Source organism: Phyllobates terribilis, unplaced genomic scaffold (assembly GCF_046119375.1).
Source record: "Phyllobates terribilis strain yellow unplaced genomic scaffold, ASM4611937v1 Scaffold_116__1_contigs__length_5312468, whole genome shotgun sequence".
Lineage (NCBI taxonomy): Eukaryota > Metazoa > Chordata > Amphibia > Anura > Dendrobatidae > Phyllobates > Phyllobates terribilis.
In genome coordinates, this window is record NW_027362876.1 from 645,234 (window position 1) to 671,475 (window position 26,242).

General features: G+C 46.7%; 1 protein-coding gene across 2 annotated transcripts in view; it reads left to right on the plus strand.

Moving 5' to 3' along the window:
- Nucleotides 1-26,242, plus strand: part of LOC141201463 (uncharacterized) — a 458,636-nt gene that overhangs the window by 424,478 nt on the left and 7,916 nt on the right. Inside the window, exon 1 of one of the 2 annotated variants that reach the window (XM_073663453.1) lies at nucleotides 14,384-14,452. The exons of the other annotated variant lie outside the window; for it this stretch is intronic. The gene's annotated coding sequence lies outside the window, so the exon portion shown is untranslated. Of the gene's footprint in view, nucleotides 1-14,383; nucleotides 14,453-26,242 lie in introns of those variants that run through there. 2 annotated transcript variants of the gene reach the window in all.

Below are 26,242 nucleotides of genomic sequence, written 5' to 3' on the forward strand. Positions count from 1 at the left end.
CACACGTGTACTTGTTCCCTGAAATGCAGCAATGAAGGGCTGTGTGTGTGGCTCCAGCACTGAAGGTGTGTGTCTGTGTCTGTTTGTGTGACCTCAGCACCAAAGGGATGTGTGTCTGTGACCCCAGCAATAAAGATGTGTGTCTCTATGGCCCCATCAATAACGGGGAGGCTGTGTGATGGTTTGCGTGTCCCTGCACTAATGGGGTGTGTGCTTGTTTCCTCATCACTGCAACACTGAAGGGGTGTGTGCACGTGTGTTTGGCACACGTGTACATGTCCCATGAAATGCAGCACTGAAGGGCTGTGTGTGTGGCCCCAGCACTGAAGGTGTGTGTCTGTGTCTGTTTGTGTGACCTCAGCACCAAAGGGATGTGTGTCTGTGACCCCAGCACTGAAGATGTGTGTGTCTGTGACCCCATCAATAACGGGGTGGCTGTGTGATGGTTTGTGTGTCCCTGGTCTGTGTGTTTGTCTACCGAGCACTGCAGCATTGAAGGGGTGTGTGCACGTGTGTTTATTGTATGTGTATAGAGGTGAGTGTGTATTTGTGTCTGTGTGTGTATGTATGTGTGTGTTGAGGTGAGTGTGTATGTGTGTGAATGTTCATGGATGTATTAAAGGTAACCCATCACTTCATTTCAGGCCCCTAAACCACCACCATTGTGAAATACCACTGTGTAATGAGTTTATAAAGATGCCCCTGTATAAATCATTCATTTCTGCATTGTGTAGACAATGAGCTTATAATGAACCAACAGTTTATACAAGGACATATTTATTATTCTGTTGGTGCCTTGGTGGTGATTTCATTCCCAGTCCCCTTAAAGGGTTATTTGGGACTTAAGAATTGATGACCTATCTGTAAGATAGCTGATCAGTATGAGATCGGAGGGTCTGACACCTGGCACCCCCACGATCAGCTGAAATCTGCTCCGGCAGGTGCCAGACACATGATAAGCATACTTGATAGGACGCTGCTTCTGGTCTATAGGACGCACACAATACTGAGCAAGATTTTTTGTTGTTAAAAAGTGCGTCATATAGTCTAGAAAATACAGTTAATGACGGTCACTCTTTAACTCAGAAATGCATCTTAACTTATGAAGGACTATATCCGTCATAATTCTGCTCCCCGCATTTCTTGCAGGCTCACACGCCGAGTCTGCATCTTTCTCGGCAGATGATGGCTGTGTTATTCAGCAATCATATGCCTCTAACAGTCGCAGGTTGAGCGGAGCTCTGTCCACGACAGTTAGCCTATTAAATCTTGCTATCAGTCTGTGACAGCGGCATTTAATGTGCGCCAGCAGGGGGTGCACCATTCCATCTCTTCATTGGCGCACCCGTGACTTGATCACTGAAGATCCCTGTGTCTGTCATCACTGGATTCCTGTGACAGCCAGCCTGTTGCTAGTGTTCATAGGAGACCGTGATTTCTGCTATATATAGCAATGCTGTATATAGCACAAGCAATCAGATGATCGCAGGTTCAATCCCCCTAAAGAGACGAACAAATACAGTGAAAAGTAACAAAAAAATGAAAAAAGTATAAAAGTTCAAATCATCCCAGTTTTCCCCCCATTAAAAATTAAGAAATATAAAACATTTAAAAAATACACATATTTGGTATCGCTGCGTTTGTAAAAGTCAGATCCATCAAAATATAAAATAAATTAATCCATTTAGTAAACGGCGTAACTAGAACATTACATAAAATGCCAGAATTACAGATCTACATTTGTTGCAACAAGAAAAAATATTATAACAGACAATCAAAACATTGTATATACCCCAAAATGATATCAATATAACCATCAGTTTGTGGTGCAAAAAACTAGCCCTCACGCAGCCCCATTCCCGAAACATGAAAACGCCGCGGCTTTCAGATCTCGGAAAGTGGCGACACAAGCAAATTATTTTTCATCACTTAAATATAAATCCTATAAATCGTCACTTAAGTAGAAGAGATGAAGCTTTACTACCTCCTGCTCCAGCTCCAGCACTTCACCGCTGCCGCTGATCTTTAGTCACTGGCTTCAAGGGTGACATCATGACTGCAGCTCTGCAGCCAATCACTTGGCTCAGTGGGCCACGCTGACAGAGCTTCTAAGCTCAGTGATTGGCTGCAGCAAAGATGTGTGCTGAAGTTGAGCCATCACCCCTGCAGCCTGTCACAATAGAGCACAGGAAGCGCTGAAGATCCAGAGCTGGAGCAGCAGGAGAAAGTAAAGCTCTGTGTGTTTTCTCTACCACTGGGAACCTCCTATATATTACATAAAAACATTCCTGAAAACCCCTTTAATCTGACTTTATAGAAAAAGTCTCTATCCGGCTACTGTCCTCCCCTCATGAATCACAAAATATGCCAAGTGTGAACAACTCCTGTCCCCAAATGAGGACTTGCAGGCGATCAGTTGATAGTCGGGGGTCCGGCAGTGAACACCCTCAGCAATCAGCTGTGTTTTGCTGGACGTAGTGGCCTCTCCAGGACACATGTGGTATTACACGGTGCTCTTTCAGAATAATATGTAATATGTAATACATGATATCTTGAAGTCTTCCAGAAGAAGATATTGGCAGACAGGTAATGACTTATTACCTACCAGCCATTGTCTCCTTTATCACTCGCTAGTTCTTATACACATTTGGATGATGTCACATCTTCGTTGGAAGCCGTATTAGGAACCTCCATCGCAGATTTTATCATATAGGACGAGTTCTCAGCCAACAGCTATTTGGCCATTGTTCACATGACGTAAGCCTATGTTATATACAGCAATATGCAGCAGGATACACGAGATCCAGGGAAATATCCGATCGCCAGAAAAGGGGTCAGGAAGGAATTTTTTTCCCCCCTGAATCAGAATTCTTTTGGGGGGGTTTCTTTGCCTTCTTCTGGATCTTTGGGTCCCAATGACTCTCAGGTGGTCCCCAATGACCGCAGCTCGTTTTGTGGTCTCCACCGGGGCCAATCTGAGAGTGACTGTGACCATAGTTTAATTTCTTAAAGGACCAGTAATATTTTCATTACAATGTTGCTTATTGCTATTTCAATAAAAAAATTAATTATATATATATATATTGTTTTGTGTGGGTTTTTCTCCTGGATTTCACCTTACACAGTGAGAATGTTGAGAGTAATCACAAAATATGGGGGCTCCATACACAGAGAGAACTCTGGTACCAAATTCCATGACAATTGTTCTGGGGTTCAGTCTGTGATGGAGCAGTAACATTGTATCCAGGACGTCGTACACACCATGCTACAGAAAGAAGACTGAAGAACGGGACGCAGCCGCAGAATACAGGAGACACAGGGGCTTGTGTAACAGTAAAAAACAGGAAAGATGTTCAACAAGTGGCCGGGGGGCTCCAGGACCAAACCAGGAGGGAGGCCTCAGTCATCAGTGGCCAATATTCCCATGATGTGGCCACATTTACCAACCGTTCTGCAGCCACTCGTTTACCTTTGTCCAGCACCTCCGTCGCTCCTTGCAGTTATTAGGCCACCACTGAAATGCTTTTCTGACTACACACAGACACGTCCATAGAAACCGTGCATGCCGCCATCACCGGACACAACCAGAGTCCTGGTCCAGACCAGTGGCCTTTCCAATTCAAGTCTACTTGGGTTTAAACAAGGGTCCTGTCTCTAAGAGAACCATGTGCTTGCCACTTGGAACAGCAGTAATACAGTAACACCAGGTTAATATTCTTCGGGCACAGAGATGCACAGACAGTGAACCCTCTTAAAAAGAAGAATTGGACTGACATTCCCTAAGCAATAAGTACCCACACAATTGGAGGGACAGATTGCTAGCCCTTGCTGCACCATGGTGTATGCCCAGAGGTGGCCACTCTTAGTCTAAGTTGGCTCTTCAGATTGCATGGTGATAAAGAACCTGAGGGCCATATACCTTCAAGAAAAAGATCTCATAAGGACACGTTGCCTTGAATTGTGAAGAACACAATAATGTTTCCATACAATTCTATTGTGTTCTATTCAGGATATATTAAAAAAAAGTCTGGTCCTTAGAAGTTATAAAATGAGGTCAATACAACCTCAGGTGAACAACACATCACAAATTACACCAGGTCATCGAATATTTACCAAAAAATAGACTTAAATGCAGAAACAGTGTGTGAAAAATTAAAGGGGTTGTCCAATGAAAACAAGCTCCAATCTACAGGAACCTTCATCCCCTTTAGATTGGAACGGTGGTCCGCATGTTAAAATGCTGCTCCATTCATTCTATATGAGGCGGCCATGAAGTGCGCCAGACTTTTTTGGACCGATGAGACAGAGTGGCCTTACAGAGAAGGGTCCTTCGATTGGACGCCGAGTTACGGACCCCAAAGCAGCACTGAATATGATGTACTAGTGGGAGTCACGAGTGCAAGGGTTCAAGGGCGCCAGTAGTGGAAGACATAGTGCGCGAAACCGAAGAACAAGTAAGCAGACCTGCTGATCAGCACTGCAGTGCTGAGGCAGAGTTATGGAGAAATAGGGAGCGACAGTGCGCCTCACCAGTCCTGGAGTATATTACACAGGAAGGATACTGTGTGGAAAATGCTTCATACTGTAAAGGAAACGTCCAGAACACTTTGTGACCCCCGATATCCCTTGTATGCCGGGACGTTGCTAGGGTCATAAAAGATCAGGGGCCAAAGCCCCAAAGTAGGTGTTTCCCCATACAACCTCCCCGCCACTTAAAAGAGGACCTATACATATATAATTACAGTACACCATTGTTACTAACCTAAAATACACAACTGAAAGACCAATATTCCCAAAATTACTTCTATACAAGGCAATAATAATCCCGCTACACAATGCCCTCTACCATCAACACTACACAGTGAGTACATAGTATTATGATATGACCATTGCCTCTACATAAAAAACACACTGTACAAAGACCATCTGACTTCTCACATTTCCAGCTCCGTCCCCATCTATTCCCACCCTGCACAACCTCCCCATGCTGCCTGCTCCTCCGACGTGGAATAGGAACCTCAATACTTCAAAAATTATGTCATTACTATGATTACCCTCCACCAATTAATGCTACAAAGACTGTGTGCCAGATAGAGGGGACCTATAAAAATAATAGCGTCCCATAGAAAGTAGTAAAGACCCCACTGTGCTACCTAGCAAGTAATAATGCCAGATAAGCTCTTATGAAAGTTTCAATATCTGAAGTGTTCCCTCCAAGCAACAAATACCGTTGAGTATCCCCTTTAAGTAATAATGCCCCCTTAAAGCCACAATCAAACTACACCCAACTACAAAGTTCTTCTTCAAGTCTATGGACGATGATTTCGGGGTGGTGAAAGAAGAAATTTCTGATGATGCACCCATTTAAAACAAATAATGTCCTGAGTGCCCCCATAGCACCCTGTATATTGTATGATGGTCCCCACAGCTCCCTACGTACTGTATGATGTTCCCCACAGCTCCCTACGAACTATATGATGGTCCCCACAGATCCCTATACACTGTATGATAATCCCCATAGCTCCCTATACCCTGTATGATGGTCCCCACAGCTCCCCATGCATTGCATAATGGTCCCCACAGCTCCCTATGCCCTGTATGATGGTACCCACAGTTCCATATGCACTGTATCATGGTCCCCACAGCTACCTATGCACTGTATGATGGTCCCCACAGCTATCTACGCTCTGCATGATGGAACCCACAGCTCCCTATGCACTGTATGATGGTCCCCACAGCTATCTACGCTCTGTATAATGGTCCCCACAGCTCCTTAGATACTGTATGATGGTCCTCATACTTCCCTATACACTGTATGATGGTCCCCACAGCTCCCTACACACTGTATGATGGTCCCCACAGCTCCTTAGATACTGTATGAGGTCCCCACATCTCCCTAGACACTGTATGATGGTCCCCACAGCTCCCTAGACACTGTATGATGGTCCCCACAGCTCCCTATGCTCTGTATGATGGTCCCCACAGCTCCCTACGCTCTGTATGATGGTCCCCACAGTGCCCTATGCACTGTATGATGGTCTTCACAGCTCCCTAAGCATTGTATGATGGTCCTCATAGCTCTCTACGCACTGTATGATGGTCCCCGCAGCTCCTTAAGCACTGTATGATGGTACCCACGGCTCCTTATACACTGTATGATGGTCCCCACGGCTCTTTATGTACTGTATGATGGTCCCTGCAGCTCCCTACGCTCGGTATGATGGTCCCCACAGCTCCCTATGCACTGCATAATGGTCCCCACACCTCCCTATGCCCTGTATGATGGTCCCCACATCTCCCTATGCACTGTATGATGGTCCCCACAGCTCCTTAGGCACTGTATGATGGTCCCCACAGCTATCTATGCACTGCATAATGGTCCCCACAGCTCCCTATGCACTGCATAATGGTCCCCACAGCTCCCTATGCACTGCATAATGGTCCCCACAGCTCCCTATGCCCTGTATGATGGTCCCCACATCTCCCTATGCACTGCATAATGATCCCCACAGCTCCCTATGCACTGTATGATGGTCCCCACAGCTCCCTATGCACAGTATGATGGTCTCCACAGCTCCCTATGCATTGTCTGATGGTCCCCACAGCTCCCTATGCCCTGTATGATGGTCCGCACAGCTCCCTATGCACTGTATGATGGTCTCCACAGCTCCCTATGCATTGTCTGATGGTCCCCACAGCTCCCTATGCACTGTATGATGGTCTCTACAACTCCTTATAACTGGCATGATGGTCCCTACAACTCCCTATATCCTGTATAATGGCCCTCACAGCCCCATATATACAGTGCTGTATGATGGCCCCCGCAGCTCAATATATATTGTATGATGGCCCCCACACCCACTTGTACACTATATTGTGGCCCCTACAGCTCCCTTTATACTGTATGATGGCCCCACAGCCCCTTATAAACTGTATTCTGGCACCCACTCCCCATTTTATATAATATGATGGTCCCACTGCCCCTTATATATAGCATGATGACTCCCATAGCCCCTTATAGTATGATGGCACCCACACCCCTTATATATACAGGTGCATCTCACTAAATTAGAATATCATCAAAAAGTTTATTTATTTTAGTTCTTCAATGTTGAAAATGAAACTCATATATTATATAAAGTCATTACAATCAAAGTGATCTATTTCAAGTGTTTATTTCTGTTAATGTTGATGATTATGGCCAGGGGCGCACATAGAAATCATGAGGCCCCATAGCAGAAGCTCTAATTGGACCCCCCCACCAAAAAAATAAAGAAATATTTGTCTGTGTCACAGAAGAGCCGATCTCACAACTTTCCAGCCTTTACTTCGCTTTTTCTAATTTTCCTCCTACTGAAGTCCTAGATCCCTCTTTCATTGCCCCCATGAAGTATGATGCCAATAAAAGTGTCCCCCAAACACAGTATGATACCCCCATGGTGCATTCCTCCACATTAGCCTCTACATGAACAGTATAATGACCTTATTGTACCCCACTTCAACTCCCAAGGCAAAGTATGGTGACCCTAACACAGTATGATTCCCCCAACTGTGACTCCCACACAGCCCTCCATACAGTATAATGGGCCTACATACAGTATAATGGCCCACACTAGCCCTCCAAACAGTATAATGGCCCCACACAGCCCTCCAAACAGTATGATGGACCCCACACAAACCTTCACACCGTATAATTGCTTTCATACAGTATAACGGCCCCCCGCATAGCCCTCAAAATATCATAATGGCCCCACATAGACTTCCATATAGTATAATATGCCACCCATAATCCTCCATATAGTATAATGCACCCTCCAAAATCCTCCATATAGTATAATGCACCCCCATAATCCTCCATATAGTATAAGGAACTTCCCATGGTCCTCGATAGAATATAATGCACTCCCCATAGTCCTCCATACAGTATATTTCACACCCCAAAGGGTAAAATGCAGCCCCCATATAGTATAATGCACCACACAGTCCTGCAGTATTATGGACACCACGTACTCACTGATTTTAAAATACCGTATGTTTTAAATAAGACGACCCGAGTATAAGCCGAGGCCCCTAATTTTACCACAAAAAAACTGGGAAAACGTATTGAGTTGAGTATAAGCCTAGGGTGGGAAATGCAGCAGCTAGTGGAAAATTTCACCATCCTGGTATGTATGGCTCCCTCATCACCAATCCTGATATGTATGGCACCCCTCATCCCCCAATCCTGGTACATATGGCACCCCTCATCCCCCAATCCTGGTATGCATGGCCACCCCTCATCCACCAATCGTGGTATACATAGCACCCCTCATCCCCCAATCCTGGCATGCATGCCCCCCCCCCCTCATCCCCCAATTCTGGTATGCATGGTCTCCTCATCCCACAATCCTAATATGAATGGTCTCCTCATCCCCCAATCCTGGTATGTATGGCCTCTTCATCCCCCAATCCTGGTATGCATGGCCTCTTCATCTCCCATTCCTGGTATATATGGCTCAGCCAACAGCTATTTGGCCATTGTTCACATGACGTAAGCCTATGTTATATACAGCAATATGCAGCAGGATACATGACATCCAGGGAAATATCCGACCGCCAAAAATGGGGTCAGGAATGGTATGTGTGGCCTTCTCATCCCCCAATCCTGGTATGTGTGGCCTCCTCATCCCCCAATCCTGGTATGCATGGCCCCCTCATCCCGCAATCCTGGTATGCATAGCCCCCTCATCCCCCAATCCTGATATGTATGGCCTCCTCACCCCCCAATCCTGGTATGTGTGGCCTCCTCATCCCCCAATCCTGGTATGCATGGCCCCCTCATCCAGCAATCCTGGTATGCATAGCCCCCTCATCCCCCAATCCTGGTATGTGTGGCCTTCTCATCCCCCAATCCTGGTATGTGTGGCCTCCTCATCCCCCAATCCTGGTATGCATGGCCCCCTCATCCCGCAATCCTGGTATGCATGGCCCCCTCATCCCGCAATCCTGGTATGTGTGGCCTCCTCATCCCCCACTCCTGGTATGTGTGGCCTTCTCATCCCCCAATCCTGGTATGTGTGGCCCCCTAATCCCCCAATCCTGGTATGCATGGCCCCCTCATCCCCCAATCCTGTTATGTAAGGCCTCCTCACCCCCCAATCCTGGTATGTATGGCCTCCTCACCCCCCAATCCTGGTATGTGTGGCCCCATCACTGCACACACAAAAAATAAACACTTATACTCACCTTCCTTCCTCACCTCTGCTCCAGAGCTGCTGTGTTCTGTCTGCCAGCAGCTCATGTTGGTATCTGAGCAGCGCACGCTCTCTGTTGTCGAGGTGAGCTGCTGCTGCTGCCGGCATATTCACTCCTCTCCACGCCGGGACTATGAGCGTTGACAAGCGTGAATATGCATTCTCTTTAGTAGCGGGCACTGTAAGCAGGAGCCACGGCTCAGCGCTTCTCCGTGCCCGCTACTAAAGAGAATGAATATTCCCTCTTCTCCACGCCCATGGAAGTGGAGAAGAGGGAATATTCATGTCCCTTTAGCAGCGGGCACACGTGGTAGCTACAGCAGCCGCTACTGCGTGTGCCCGCTCCTCCGCCGCAACCTCCCACCCCCCCAATACTCACCTATCCTCCTCGCTCCCCCGAGGCTCACGGGCCCCATAGCAGTGGTGTGGCCTGCCACCATTGGCGGTACACCACTGATTATGGCTTACAGCCAATGAAATCACAAAAGTCATTATCTCAGTAAATTAAAATACTTTATAACATCAGCTTGAAAAATGTTTTTAAAATCCGAAATGTTGTCCTCCTGAAATGTATGTTCAGTAAATGCACTCAATACTTGGTCAGGGCTCCTTTTGCATCAATTACTGCATCAATGCGGCGTGGCTTGGAGGCGATCAGCCTGTGGCACTGCTGAGGAGTTATGGAAGCCCAGGTGGCTTTGATAGCAGCCTTCAGCTCGTCTGCTTTGTTGGGTCTGGTGTCTCTTATCTTCCTCTTGACAATATCCCATAGATTCTCTATAATAGATTCTCTATGGGGTTAAGGTCATGTGAGTTTGCTGACCAATTAAGCAGAGTCATACTGTTGTTTTTAAACCAGGTATTGGTACTTTTGGCAGTGTGGACAGGTGCCAAGTCCTGCTGGAGAATGAAATTTCCATCTCCAAAAAGCTTGCCGGCAGAGGGAAGCATGAAGTGCTGTAAAATTTCCTGGTAGACGGCTGCGCTGACTTTGGTGTTGATAAAACACAGTGGACCTACACCAGCAGATGACATGGCTCCCCAAACCATCACTGATTGTGGAAACTTCACACTACACCTCAAGCAGCTTGGATTGTGGCCTCTTCACTCTTCCTCCAGACTCTGGGACCTTGATTTCCAAAGGAAAATTGGAACTCTGGGACCTTGTGGATGGTGTCAATGACTGCCTTCTGGACATTTGTCAAGTCAGCAGTCTTCCCCATGATTGTGGAGCCTACTGAAACAGACTATGGGACATTTTTAAACACTTAGGAAGCCGTTGCAGGTGTTTTTTGTTAATTATTCTAATTTACTGAGATAATGACTTTTGTGTTTTCATTGGCTGTAAGCCATAATCATCAACATTAACAGAAATAAACACTTGAAATAGATCTCTGTGTCTGTAATGACTCTATATAATATAGGAGTTTCACTTTTTGTATTGAAGATCTGAAATAAATTAACTTTTTGATGATATTGTAATTTAGTGAGATGCACCTGTATATGATGACTGTTGCCCCCAGTGGAATATATGCGGTGTCTATTTTGGGATATTTTAGTATACCCATGATGATCCTATAGACAGCCATTATACCTGGAATGGCCCCTTCCTTGCGTGCCTGGCTTTTTTTTGCTTACATGTCTAACAATCACATATGTGTCGTGTCCCTTCCCCCATCATCCTATTTCTCTATTGCTGAATAAATATGATAGATTTTATACTCCCTGGACTCCTTTGATGGTCTTTTACCCTGCGGGGTTTTCTTTCATATATGGACTCACTGTGTGGTGGTGATGGTAGAGGACATTGTGTAGCAGGATCATTTTGGCCTTGTATAGTAGTAATTTTGGGAATATTGGTCTTTGTATAGTGTATTTTAGATTAGTAACAGTGGTATACTGTAATTATATATGTATAAATCCTCTTTTAAGTGGCAGGGAGGTTATATGGGGAAACATGTACTTTGGGGCTGGGGTCCCTGATCTCTTAGGACCCCAGCAACGCTCCTGCACTGGGGAAAAGCAGGGTCTGGAGGCCACTTTAATATCATCATTTTATGGATATGACGCCAAAGAAACTAATGAAGTGCTTTGCAAAGTGCCATAATTTTCACAATTCTGAAAAAAAATTGTAAGTTTAGTTCCACTATAAGTGATGTTAATTCTCTTATGAGAGCTAACCTGAGACAATTTATCAATGCGCTGTGTGAATTGTCACATTAAGCTTTGCTACATCTATACATAGTGAAGTTCAAGATCAAAATGCTGCAGGTCCCATCTCTTCTACAGAACAATCCCATGGAAATAAAGCTGATCATTTTATCAGATGGGATCATTAGAACTTACCTGGTTGGATCCTTTGTTTCTGGTGGTTTCTTTCCCAGGTCGTCATTAAGGCCCTTTACAATAAACTCCAAAAACTCATCGGACTTTCTGAATCTTTCAAGCGTTTTCTCCATCACAGAAAGGACAGAAAGGACGCGCTTATCCTGGCAGAAGAGAATCACAGATATATTGTTCTACATCTTCCAGATGTTTGGATTTATTTACAGACTAATGATTAATCTCGCATGAAGAATGATAATATTATAAGAGATCACAATTTTTGGGTAAAATTATTCAATTTAAAAATATATATATATATATATAGCAATTACATTATTCTGACAAGAGCAATTTTTTGTTTTTTCATTCACATAGACGGAGGGCTTGTGTTTTGTGGGACTAGTTGTTCTTTGGAATGACAACATTCAATTTACCACATAAAGTATTGAAAAATGGGGAAAAATTCAAAGTAAGGTTATTATTTTTGTTTGTTTGGGTTTTTTTTATGAACATTTAAAAAAAAATGTGGTTTGTGAGACCATTTTCATCTTGCGAAGACCTAATTTTATAAAATGATTCCATTGATGGAGTTGTCGGCTTTTTCTTGTGGAGAGATCAGTAGTTACAAGTTTCTGATTGCATTTTTGGGAGGGAAGTAGAGACCCAAAAACCACAACCACAACCCTGGCACTTTACTGTCCTTTACAGCATTGACCCGACGTGTAATAGATTTATATATTATGAAAGATTGGACTTATGTCAATGCAGCAGAAATAAATATTGTTTTACGCTTTTTCTTTTTTATAGTTGGCCAGAAAACAGCAGAACCTTAAGCAGAAAATGACATGAATGAGAACATCTGCCCGGCTTGTACCGGATCCGGGGGTGTTACGTACAAGGCGAAGGTCCCAGAATAAGGATTTGCTTCATTTTGGTGCAGAGTTTCTAGTAGTTTCTGGTTACTACTGTTACAGGCAGATGCCGTCTGCATAATACAGCCAGCACCGCCTCAACCCCTCCATGCATGTGGACCCCGGCACAAACACTCAGGTACATCCTTTTATGCTGAGACATTAATAATTCTACAATTATCACACACAACTTATATACAGAAACCTCCCAACCGTCCCCGATCCAATGGGACTGTCCGGCTGTCGCTGGAGGTCGGGGCTATGTCCTGACGAGCTGTGTTCTGTCAGGACAGTCTGTGTAGTACAAGAATGTCTCATGCCGTGCTGCTGTGATCGCTCCTGGAGAGGGGCAGCATCCGCTCCGCACGCCACGTACACGCCCGGCTCCGCACGCCTCGTACACAGGGCTCTGCTCCGTACACCTCGTACACACGCGGCTCCGCTCCGTACACCTCGTACACACGCGGCTCCGCTCCGTACACCTCGTACACACGCCCGGCTCCGCTCCGTACGCCTCGTACACGCCCGGCTCCGCTCTGCACGCCTCGTACACGCCCGGCTCCGCTCCGTATGCCTCGTACACACCCGGCTCCGCTCTGCACACCTCGTACACGCGCGGCTCTGCTCCGTACACCTCGCACACGCGCGGCTCCGCTCCGTACACCTCGTACACGCGCTGCTCCGCACGCCTCGTACACTCCCGCTCCGCACGCCTCGTACACGCGCGGCTCCGCTCCGTACACCTCGTACACGCCTGACTCCGCTCCGCACACCTCGTACACACGCGGCTCCGCTCCGTACACCTCGTAAACGCCCGACTCCGCTCCGTACACCTCGTACACACGCGGCTCCGCTCCGTACACCTCGTACACACACGGCTCTGCTCCGTACACCTCGTACACGCGCGGCTCTGCTCCGTACACCTCGTACACGCGCGGCTCCGCTCCGTACACCTCGTACACGCGCGGCTCCGCTCCGTACGCCTCGTACACGCGCGGCTCCGCTCCGTACGCCTCGTACACATGCGGCTCCGCTCCGTACACCTCGTACACACGCGGCTCTGCTCCGTACACCTCGTACACACACGGCTCCGCTCCGTACACCTCGTACACACGCGGCTCCGCTCCGTACGCCTTGTAAACACGCGGCTCTGCTCCGTACACCTCGTACACACGCGGCTCTGCTCCGTACGCCTCGTACACACGCGGCTCTGCTCCGTACGCCTTGTACACACGCGGCTCCGCTCCGTACGCCTTGTAAACACGCGGCTCTGCTCCGTACACCTCGTACACACGCGGCTCTGCTCCGTACACCTCGTACACACGCGGCTCTGCTCCGTACACCTCGTACACACGCGGCTCTGCTCCGTACACCTCGTACACACGCGGCTCTGCTCCGTACACCTCGTACACACGCGGCTCTGCTCCGTACACCTCGTACACACGCGGCTCTGCTCCGTACACCTCGTACACACGCGGCTCCGCTCCGTACACCTCGTACACACGCGGCTCCGCTCCGTACACCTCGTACACACGCGGCTCCGCTCCGTACACCTCGTACACACGCGGCTCCGCTCCGTACGCCTTGTAAACACGCGGCTCTGCTCCGTACACCTCGTACACACGCGGCTCTGCTCCGTACACCTCGTACACACGCGGCTCCGCTCCGTACGCCTTGTACACACGCGGCTCCGCTCCGTACACCTCGTACACACGCGGCTCTGCTCCGTACACCTCGTACACACGCGGCTCTGCTCCGTACACCTCGTACACACGCGGCTCTGCTACATCCACACTGTAAACCCCTCCTGACCCCACACATAAACTTCAGCTCATCCAGCACCATGACAACCAGCACAGCAGAGTCCTGCATCCACTGAGGCCCCTGATCATGTGACCACTGACTCCTCCCCTCCTGTGACCTCATCACAGGTCCTGTGCGCACAGAGCAGCCATATATGTGGTGGCGGCTCTGCAGGTGGAGGTATGTGGAGACCCCATTACTGGGCGCAGGGGGCATTAACCCCTTCAGCACCAAGACTCTTTTGGGGTCTTGTGTTGCCCCTTTATAAGAATCATAAGGTTTTTGTTCTGTTTCCTGTAATAGATACATACGACCCAACTATGGAGACAGGAAGGGAGGAAACGTATTGTTCTCATAGTACAGGACCCCTTTACTGCCCCACAGTGTAATGCCCCCATTATGCCCCTTATGCAGGATGTATGATGCCCCCCACAGTGTAATGCCCCCATTATGCCCCTTATGCAGGATGTATGATGCCCCCCCACAGTGTAATGCCCCCATTATGCCCCTTATGCAGGATGTATGATGCCCCCACACAGTGTAATGCCCCCATTATGCCCCTTATGCAGGATGTATGATGCCCTCACACAGTGTAATGCCCCCATTATGCCCCTTATGCAGGATGTATGATGCCCCCACACAGTGTAATGCCCCCATTATGCACCTTATGCAGGATGTATGATGCCCCCACAGTGTAATGCCCCCATTATGCCCCTTATGCAGGATGTATGATGCCCCCACAGTGTAATGCCCCCATTATGCCCCTTATGTAGTATGTATGATGCCCCCACACAGTGTAATGCCCCTATTATGCCCCTTATGCAGGATGTATGATGCCCCCACAGTGTAATGCCCCCATTATGCCCCTTATGCAGGATGTATGATGCCCCCATTATGCCCCTTATGCAGTATGTATGATGCCCCCACACAGTGTAATGCCCCCATTATGCCCCTTATGCAGGATGTATGATGCCCCCCCACAGTGTAATGCCCCCATTATGCCCCTTATGCAGGATGTATGATGCCCCCACACAGTGTAATGCCCCCATTATGCCCCTTATGCAGGATGTATGATGCCCTCACACAGTGTAATGCCCCCATTATGCCCCTTATGCAGGATGTATGATGCCCCCACACAGTGTAATGCCCCCATTATGCACCTTATGCAGGATGTATGATGCCCCCACAGTGTAATGCCCCCATTATGCCCCTTATGCAGGATGTATGATGCCCCCACAGTGTAATGCCCCCATTATGCCCCTTATGTAGTATGTATGATGCCCCCACACAGTGTAATGCCCCTATTATGCCCCTTATGCAGGATGTATGATGCCCCCACAGTGTAATGCCCCCATTATGCCCCTTATGCAGGATGTATGATGCCCCCATTATGCCCCTTATGCAGTATGTATGATGCCCCCACACAGTGTAATGCCCCCATTATGCCCCTTATGCAGGATGTATGATGCCCCCACAGTGTAATGCCCCCATTATGCCCCTTATGCAGGATGTATGATGCCCCCACACAGTGTAATGCCCCTATTATGCCCCTTATGCAGGATGTATGATGCCCCCACAGTGTAATGCCCCCATTATGCCCCTTATGCAGGATGTATGATGCCCCCACAGTGTAATGCCCCCATTATGCCCCTTATGCAGGATGTATGATGCCCCCACACAGTGTAATGCCCCCATTATGCCCCTTATGCAGTATGTATGATGCCCCCACAGTGTAATGCCCCCATTATGCCCCTTATGCAGTATGTATGATGCCCCCACACAGTGTAATGCTCCCATTATGCCCCTTATGCAGGATGTATGATGCCCCCACAAAGTGTAATGCCCCCATTATGCCCCTTATGCAGTATGTATGATGCCCCCACACAGTGTAATGCCCCCATTATGCCCCTTATGCAGGATGTATGATGCCCCCACAGTGTAATGCCCCTTATGCAGGATGTATGATGCCCCCACACAGTTTAATGCCCCCATTTTGCCCCTTATGCAGTATGTATGATGCCCCCACAGTGTAATGCCCTCATTATGCCCCTTATGCAGGATGTATGATGCCCCCCACAGTGTAATGCCCCCATTATGCCCCTTATGCAGGATGTATGATGCCCCCACAGTGTAATGCCCCCATTATGCCCCTTATGAAGGATGTATGATGCCCCCACAGTGTAATGGCCCCATTATGCCCTTATGCAGGATGTATGATGCCCCCACACAGTGTAATGCCCCCATTATGCCCCTTATGCAGGATGTATGATGCCCCCCACACAGTGTAATGCCCCCATTATGCCCCTTATACAGGATGTATGATGCCCCCACAGTGTAATGCCCCCATTATGCCCCTTATGAAGGATGTATGATGCCCCCACAGTGTAATGCCCCCATTATGCCCCTTATGCAGTATGTATGATGCCCCCACAGTGTAATGCCCCCATTATACCCCTCATGCAGTATGTATGATGCCCCCACAGTGTAATGCCCTCATTATGCCCCTTATTCAGTATGTATGATGCCCCCCACAGTGTAATGCCCCCATTATGCACCTTATGCAGGATGTATGATGCCCCACACAGTGTAATGCCCCCATTATGTCACTTATACAGGATGTATGATGCCCCCCACACAGTGTAATGCCCCCATTATGCCCCTTATACAGTATGTATGATGCCCCACAGTGTAATGCCCCCATTATGCCCCTTATGCAGGATGTATGATGCCCCCACACAGTGTAATGCCCCCATTATGCCCCTTATGCAGGATGTATGATGCCCCCCACACAGTGTAATGCCCCCATTATGCCCCTTATACAGGATGTATGATGCCCCCACAGTGTAATGCCCCCATTATGCCCCTTATGAAGGATGTTTGATGCTCCCACAGTGTAATGCCCCCATTATGCCCCTTATGCAGTATGTATGATGCCCCCACAGTGTAATGCCCCCATTATACCCCTTATGCAGTATGTATGATGCCCCCACAGTGTAATGCCCCCATTATGCCCCTTATGCAGTATGTATGATGCCCCCCAGAGTGTAATGCCCCCATTATGCCCCTTATGCAGGATGTATGATGCCCCCCACAGTGTAATGCCCCCATTATGTCCCTTATACAGTATGTATGATGCCCCCCACACAGTGTAATGCCCCATTATGCCCCTTATGCAGGATGTATGATGCCCCCACACAGTGTAATGCCCCCATTATGCCCCTTATGCAGGATGTATGATGCCCCCCACACAGTGTAATGCCCCTTATGCAGGATGTATGATGCCCCCCACACAGTGTAATGCCCCCATTATGCCCCTTATGCAGGATGTATGATGCCCCCCACACAGTGTAATGCCCCCATTATGCCCCTTATGCAGGATGTATGATGCCCCCACAGTGTAATGCCCCCATTATGCCCCTTATGCAGGATGTATGATGCCCCCACACAATGTAATGCCCCCATTATGCCCCTTATGCAGGATGTATGATGCCCTCACACAGTGTAATGCCCCCATTATGCCCCTTATGCAGGAAGTATGATGCCCCCGCACAGTGTAATGCCCCTTTATGCCCCTTATGCAGGATGTATGATGCCCCCACAGTGTAATGCCCCCATTATGCCCCTTATGCAGGATGTATGATGCCCCCACAGTGTAATGCCCCCATTATGCCCCTTATGCAGGATGTATGATGCCATCACACAGTGTAATGCCCCCATTATGCCCCTTATGCAGGATGTATGATGCCCTCACACAGTGTAATGCCCCATTATGCCCCTTATGCAGGATGTATGATGCCCCCACAGTGTAATGCCCCCATTATGCCCCTTATGCAGGATGTATGATGCCCCCACACAGTGTAATGCCCCCATTATGCCCCTTATGCAGGATGTATGATGCCCCACACAGTGTAATGCCCCCATTATGTCCCTTATACACGATGTATGATGCCCCCCACACAGTGTAATGCCCCCATTATGCCCCTTATGAAGGATGTATGATGCCCCCACAGTGTAATGCCCCCATTATGCCCCTTATGCAGTATGTATGATGCCCCCATTATACCCCTTATGCAGTATGTATGATGCCCCCACAGTGTAATGCCCTCATTATGCCCCTTATGCAGTATGTATGATGCCCCCCACAGTGTAATGCCCCCATTATGCCCCTTATGCAGGATGTATGATGCCCCACACAGTGTAATGCCCCCATTATGTCCCTTATACAGGATGTATGATGCCCCCCACACAGTGTAATGCCCCCATTATGCCCCTTATACAGTATGTATGATGCCCCACAGTGTAATGCCCCCATTATGCCCCTTATGCAGGATGTATGATGCCCCCACACAGTGTAATGCCCCCATTATGCCCCTTATGCAGGATGTATGATGCCCCCCACACAGTGTAATGCCCCCATTATGCCCCTTATACAGGATGTATGATGCCCCCACAGTGTAATGCCCCCATTATGCCCCTTATGAAGGATGTATGATGCCCCCACAGTGTAATGCCCCCATTATGCCCCTTATGCAGTATGTATGATGCCCCCACAGTGTAATGTCCCATTATGCCCCTTATGCAGTATGTATGATGCCCCCCACAGTGTAATGCCCCCATTATGCCCTTTATGCAGGATGTATGATGCCCCACACAGTGTAATGCCCCCATTATGTCCCTTATACAGTATGTATGATGCCCCCCACACAGTGTAATGCCCCCATTATGCCCCTTATACAGTATGTATGATGCCCCACAGTGTAATGCCCCCATTATGCCCCTTATGCAGGATGTATGATGCCCCCACACAGTGTAATGCCCACATTATGCCCCTTATGCAGGATGTATGATGCCCCCCACACAGTGTAATGCCCCCATTATGCCCCTTATACAGGATGTATGATACCCCATTATGCCCCTTATGCAGGATGTATGATGCCCTCACACAGTGTAATGCCCCCATTATGCCCCTTATACAGGAAGTATGATGCCCCCACACAGTGTAATGCCCCATTATGCCCCTTATGCAGGATGTATGATGCCCCCACAGTGTAATGCCCCCATTATGCCCCTTATGCAGTATGTATGATGCCCCCACAGTGTAATGCCCCCATTATGCCCCTTATGCATGATGTATGAAGCCCTCACACAGTGTAATGCCCCCATTATGCCCCTTATGCAGGATGTATGATGCCCTCACACAGTGTAATGCCCCCATTATGCCCCTTATGCAGGATGTATGATGCCCCCATTATGCCCCTTATGCAGGATGTATGATGCCCCCACACAGTGTAATGCCCCCATTATGCCCCTTATGCAGGATGTATGATGCCCCCATACAGTGTAATGCCCCCATTATGCCCCTTATGCAGGATGTATGATGCCCCCACACAGTGTAATGCCCCCATTATGCCCCTTATGCAGGATGTATGATGCCCCCCACACAGTGTAATGCCCCCATTATGCTCCTTATGCAGGATGCATGATGCCCCACACAGTGTAATGCCCCCATTATGCCCCTTATGCAGGATGTATGATGCTCCCACACAGTGTAATTCCCCCATTATGCCCCTTATGTAGGATGTATGACGCCCCCACACAGTGTATTGTTCCCATAGTACCGCCATCCCCCCACACAGTATAATCAGAGGCATAACTATGATGGGACCTGTTGCTTGTTGATTTTGACCACCACCCATCCTGATATATACAGTGGCTACGGAAAGTATTCAGACCCCTTTACATTTTTCACTCTTTTTTTCATTGCAGCCATTTGGTAACTTCTAAAAAGGTCATTTTTTCTCATTAAAGTACACTCTGCACCCCATCTTGACTGAAAAAAAAACAAATGTAGAAGTTTTTTCAAATTTATTAAAAAAGAAAAACTGAAATATCTCATGGTCATAAGTATTCAGACCCTTTGCTCAGACACTCATATTTTAGTCCCATGCTGTCCATTTCCTTGTGATACTCCTTAATTGGAGTCCAGCTGTGTTTAATTAAACTGATAGGACTTGATTTGGAGAGGCACACACCTGTCTATATAAGACCTCACAGCTCACAGTGCATGTCAGACCAGATGAGAATCATGAGCTCAAAGGAACTACCCAAGGAGCTCAGAGACAGAATTGTGGCAAGGCACAGATCTGGCCAAGGTTACAAAAGAATTTCTGTAGTACTCAAGGTTCCCAAGAGCACAGTGGCATCCATATTCCTTAAATGGAAGGAGTTTAGGACCACCAGAAGTCTTCCTAGACATGGCTGTCCAGCCAAACTGAGGAATCGTGAGAGAAGAACCTTGCTGAGCGAGGTAAAGAGGAACCCCAAGATCACTTGGCTGAGCTCCAGAGATGCAGTAGGGAGATGGAAGAAAGTTCCACAAAGTCAACTATCACTGCAGCCCTCCACCAGTCGGGCTTTTATGGCTGAGTGGCCCGACGGAGGCCTCTCCGCAGTGCAAAACATATGAAAGCCAGCATAGAGTTTGAACAAAAACACATGAAGGACTCCCAGACTATGAGAAATAAGATTCTCTGGTCTGATGAGATGAAGATAGAATTATCATCAAAAAGTTCTAAGCGGTATGTGTGGCGAAAACCAGGCACTGCTCATCACCTGCCTAATACAATCCCAACTGTGAAACATGGTGGTGGCAGCATCATGCTATGGGGGTGTTTTTCAGCTGCACGGACAGGATGACTGCTTGCAATTGAAGGAAACATGAATGCGGCCAAGTACATATTCTGGATGAAAACTTCTTCCAGAGTGCTTTGGACCTCAGACTTGGCTGAAGGTTCAACTTCCAACAAGACAATGACCCTAAGCACACAGCTAAAATAACAAAGGAGTGGCTTCAGAACAACTCTGTGACCATTCTTGACTGGCCCAGCCAGAGCCCTGACCTAAGCCCAATTGAGCATCTCTGGAGAGACCTGAAAATGGCTGTCCACCAACGTTCACCATCCAACCTGACGGAAGTGGAGAGGATCTGCATGGAAGAATGGCAGAGGATCCCCAAATCCAGGTGTGAAAAACTTGTTGCATCATTCCCAAGAAGACTCATGGCTGTACTAGCTCAAAAGGGGGCTTCTACTCAATACTGAGCAAAGGGTCTGAATACTTATGACCATGTGATATTTTAGTTTTTCTTTTTTATTAAATTTGCAAAAGTTTCTACATTTCTGTTTTTTTTCAGTCAAGATGGGGTGCAGAGTGTACTTTAACCCCTTAAAAGCCCAGGGCGTACTAATACGCACCTGCCCCCTGGGCTTTCAGAGCCAGGTACGTATTAGTGCGCCCTGTTGATTTTGCCCGCACATAGGCTGTGCGGGCGTGATCGCCGCCGGGTGTCAGCTGATTGTCACAGCTGACACCCGATGCTATGTGCCTGGCACATTAACCCATGCAATGTACGATCAAAGTCGATTGGGGAGGTGATCTCCCATACTCACCTCTCCTGCCGGCGTCCAACACTGTCTGCCGCGGCTTCCCGGATGTTGCCATGTCATAAAAACATCCGGGTCACCAGACAGCAGGAGGATACTTTGGTCATATGCAGTGCACGACCAAAGTATCTTCTGCATCTGCAGCACTGACAGCCTGTATAGCACAGGGATGGTGCTCCATCCCTATGCTATACAGGTGATCAGAGTGAAAAAAGTCCTATTGTGGGAAAAAGTCTAAAAGTAAAAGAAAAATTGTTAAAAAATGAAAAAAAAAAATTGTAAAAATATTTAAAAAAAAAAATCAAAAAAATAATCCACCAAAAATAAAAATATAATGTACCCATCAATAAATATTATTATGAAAAAAAAACAACAAAACAATAAAAGTACACATATTTGGTATCGCTGCGTCCGGAACGACCTGACCTATAAAACTGTCCCACTAGTTAACCCCTTTAGTGAACACGGTAAAAATAAAACTAAGCAGAAACCAATGCTTTATCATCATACCGCAAAAACAAAAAATGGAATAACACACGATCAAAAAGACGAATATAAATAAAAATGGTACCGCTGAAAACGTCATCTTGTCCCACAAAAAAGCAAGCCGCCATACAGCTCAATCAGCCGAAAAAAATAAAAAAGTTATAGCTCTCAGAATAAAGCGATGCAAAAAAAAAAATTCTATAAAATAGCTTTTATTGTGTAAAAGCGCCAAAACATAGAAAAACTATATAAACGTGGTACCGCTGTAAACGTACTGACCCGAAGAATAAAGCTACCTTATCAATTTTACCACACGCGGAACGGCATAAAAAAATTATAAAAAAAAAAAAACATTTCCTGAATTGTTGTTTTTTGTTTATTCTGCCTCCCAAAAATCGGAATAGAAAGCAATGTCACGTGCCTGAAAATGATACCAATAAATACGTTAACTCATCCCGCAAAAAACAAGCTGTCACATGACTCTGTCGGCCAAAATATAGAAAAATTATAGCTCTCAAAATATGGCGATGCAAAAGCTAGATTTTACTAAAAAATGCGTCTTTTAGTGAGTGACAGCTGTCAATCATAAAAACCCGATATGATTCTAGTATCGCTGCAATCGCACCAACCCGAAGAATAAAGTCGTCTAATCACTTATACCGCACGAGGAACGGCGCAAAAAACAAACTCTAGGGTTGGGGTTGTATTAGGGTTGGGGGTAAGGTTGGGATATTTAAAAAAAAAATAGATGACGATATGGCGACTAGTGTTGAGCGCAAGTGTTCGCTACTTGAGTTTGCATCGGGTGCTCGGATATGCACATTGCGGGGATTGCTTGCCACATCTAAGCAACAGCTCTGGGAGGGTATTCTGTCCTCATGCAAAACAATTGAAGCAGAAACCATCCAAAACCTGACAAATTCAATAGATAAGAGAGTTCAGAAGCTCCTTTCCAACAAGGGGTCCTATGTGAAAATGTAACATCACCTAGAATAAAGTTTTGAGTTGAAAACTGTTTGATTTCAGTTTGTAATAACCTGCTAATGCTTATAATTTCAAAAATGACCATTTTTTTGTTCTTTATTAAAATGAAAAGGTTGAAAACTCGGCTGTGCATAATAATTTGGAACATGCATTTTGAGTGCAGTTTGAGTGTTTTATTTTTTTTAAAATATACTGTTATCATAGGCAGTTTGTACAAAAACCTTTCAATTGTACTCTAATAGTTATTTGACTGGAAAATTACAATGACTGCAATTCATATAGGTAATTTGGGAAAATCTGAGAAAATATTATTTGCATAATAATTTGGAACACAGTGTAATGCACAGCCCATGGTCCGTACATGTAGTATAATGCACAGCCCATGGTCTGTACATGTAGTGTAATGCACAGCCCATAGTCCGTACATGTAGTATAATGCACAGCCCATAGTCCGTACATGTATAATGCACAGCCCATAGTTCGTACATGTAGTATAATGCACAGCCCATAGTCCGTACATGTAGTGTAATGCACAGCCCATGGTCCGTACATGTAGTATAATGTGCAGCCCATGGTCCGTACATGTAGTATAATGTGCAGCCCATAGTCCGTACATGTAGTATAATGCACAGCCCATAGTCTGTACATGTAGTATAATGCACAGCCCATAGTCCATACATGTAGTATAATGCACAGCCCATAGTCTGTACATGTAGTGTAATGCACAGCCCATAGTCCGTACATGTAGTGTAATGCACAGCCCATAGTCCGTACATATAGTATAATGCACAGCCCATAGTCCATACATGTAGTATAATGCACAGCCCATAGTCTGTACATGTAGTGTAATGCACAGCCCATAGTCCGTACATGTAGTATAATGCACAGCCCATAGTCCGTACATGTAGTATAATGCACAGCCCATAGTCCGTACATGTAGTATAATGCACAGCCCATAGTCCGTACATGTAGTATAATGCACAGCCCATAGTCCATACATGTAGTATAATGCACAGCCCATAGTCCGTACATGTAGTATAATGCACAGCCCATAGTCCGTACATGTAGTATAATGCACAGCCCATAGTCCGTACATGTAGTATAATGCACAGCCCATAGTCCGTACATGTAGTGTAATGCACAGCCCATAGTCCGTACATGTAGTATAATACACAGCCCATAGTCCGTACATGTAGTATAATACACAGCCCATAGTCCGTACATGTAGTGTAATGCACAGCCCATAGTCCGTACATGTAGTATAATGCACAGCCCATAGTCCGTACATGTAGTGTAATGCACAGCCCATAGTCCGTACATGTAGTGTAATGCACAGCCCATAGTCCGTACATGTAGTGTAATGCACAGCCCACAGTCATCCATGTAGTATAATGCACAGCCCATAGTCCGTACATGTAGTATAATACACAGCCCATAGTCCGTACATGTAGTATAATGCACAGCCCATAGTCATACATGTAGTGTAATGCACAGCCCACAGTCATCCATGTAGTATAATGCACAGCCCATAGTCCGTACATGTAGTATAATACACAGCCCATAGTCCGTACATGTAGTGTAATGCACAGCCCATAGTCCGTACATGTAGTATAATGCACAGCCCATAGTCCGTACATGTAGTGTAATGCACAGCCCATAGTCCGTACATGTAGTATAATGCACAGCCCATAGTCCGTACATGTAGTATAATGCACTGCCCATAGTCGTGCATGTAGTGTAATGCACAGCCCATAGTCCGTACATGTAGTATAAGGCACAGCCCATAGTCCGTACATGTAGTATAATGCACAGCCCATAGTCCATACATGTAGTATAATACACAGCCCATAGTCCGTACATGTAGTATAATACACAGCCCATAGTCCGTACATGTAGTATAATACACAGCCCATAGTCCGTACATGTAGTATAATACACAGCCCATAGTCCGTACATGTAGTATAATGCACAGCCCATAGTCCGTACATGTAGTGTAATGCACAGCCCATAGTCCGTACATGTAGTATAATGCACAGCCCATAGTCCGTACATGTAGTATAATACACAGCCCATAGTCCGTACATGTAGTATAATGCACAGCTCATAGTCCGTACATGTAGTATAATGCACAGCCCACAGTCATCCATGTAGTATAATGCACAGCCCATCCTCTTACATGTAGTATAATGCGCAGCCCATCCTCTTACATGTAGTAGTATAATGCACAGCCCATCCTCTTACATGTAGTATAATGCACAGCCCATACTCTTACATGTAGTATTATGGCCAAGGGCACCGTGTACTCGCTGATTTAAAAAATACCAACACATTATACTCCCCTTCTCTCCGCTCCTTCGCCGCGCGGTGTCTTTTTCTGGAGCTGCCGCTGACTTCAGCTGGAAGCGACAGGAGAGGATGATGTTACTTCCATGCGCCCCTAATGACGTACATGCTGATGTCAGCTGCTGGGCTCTGATTGGTCGGCAGCGTGTATTGTGGCACTAAGGTGAATGTCAGTCCGAGAACACACATCCTGCTGAAGCAGGGGCTGGTGTTGGCTGGGCCCGGTCTCAGGAGCGACTGCGGTCATTAAGCCTCTCAATATAATGCTCTCATAGTACCTCTATTTCCCCACACCGTATAATGTTGTCACAGTACCGCCATCTTCCCACATACAGTATAATGTTCTCACAGTACCGCCATCTTCCCACATACAGTATAATGTTCTCACAGTACCGCCATCTTCCCACATACAGTATAATGTTCTCACAGTACCGCCATCTTCCCACATACAGTATAATGTTCTCACAGTACCGCCATCTTCCCACATACAGTATAATGTTCTCACAGTACCGCCATCTTCCCACATACAGTATAATGTTCTCACAGTACCGCCATCTTCCCACATACAGTATAATGTTCTCACAGTACCGCCATCTTCCCACATACAGTATAATGTTCTCACAGTACCGCCATCTACCCACATACAATATAATGTTCCCACAGTACCGCCATCTTCCCACATACAGTATAATGTTCTCACAGTACCGCCGTCTTC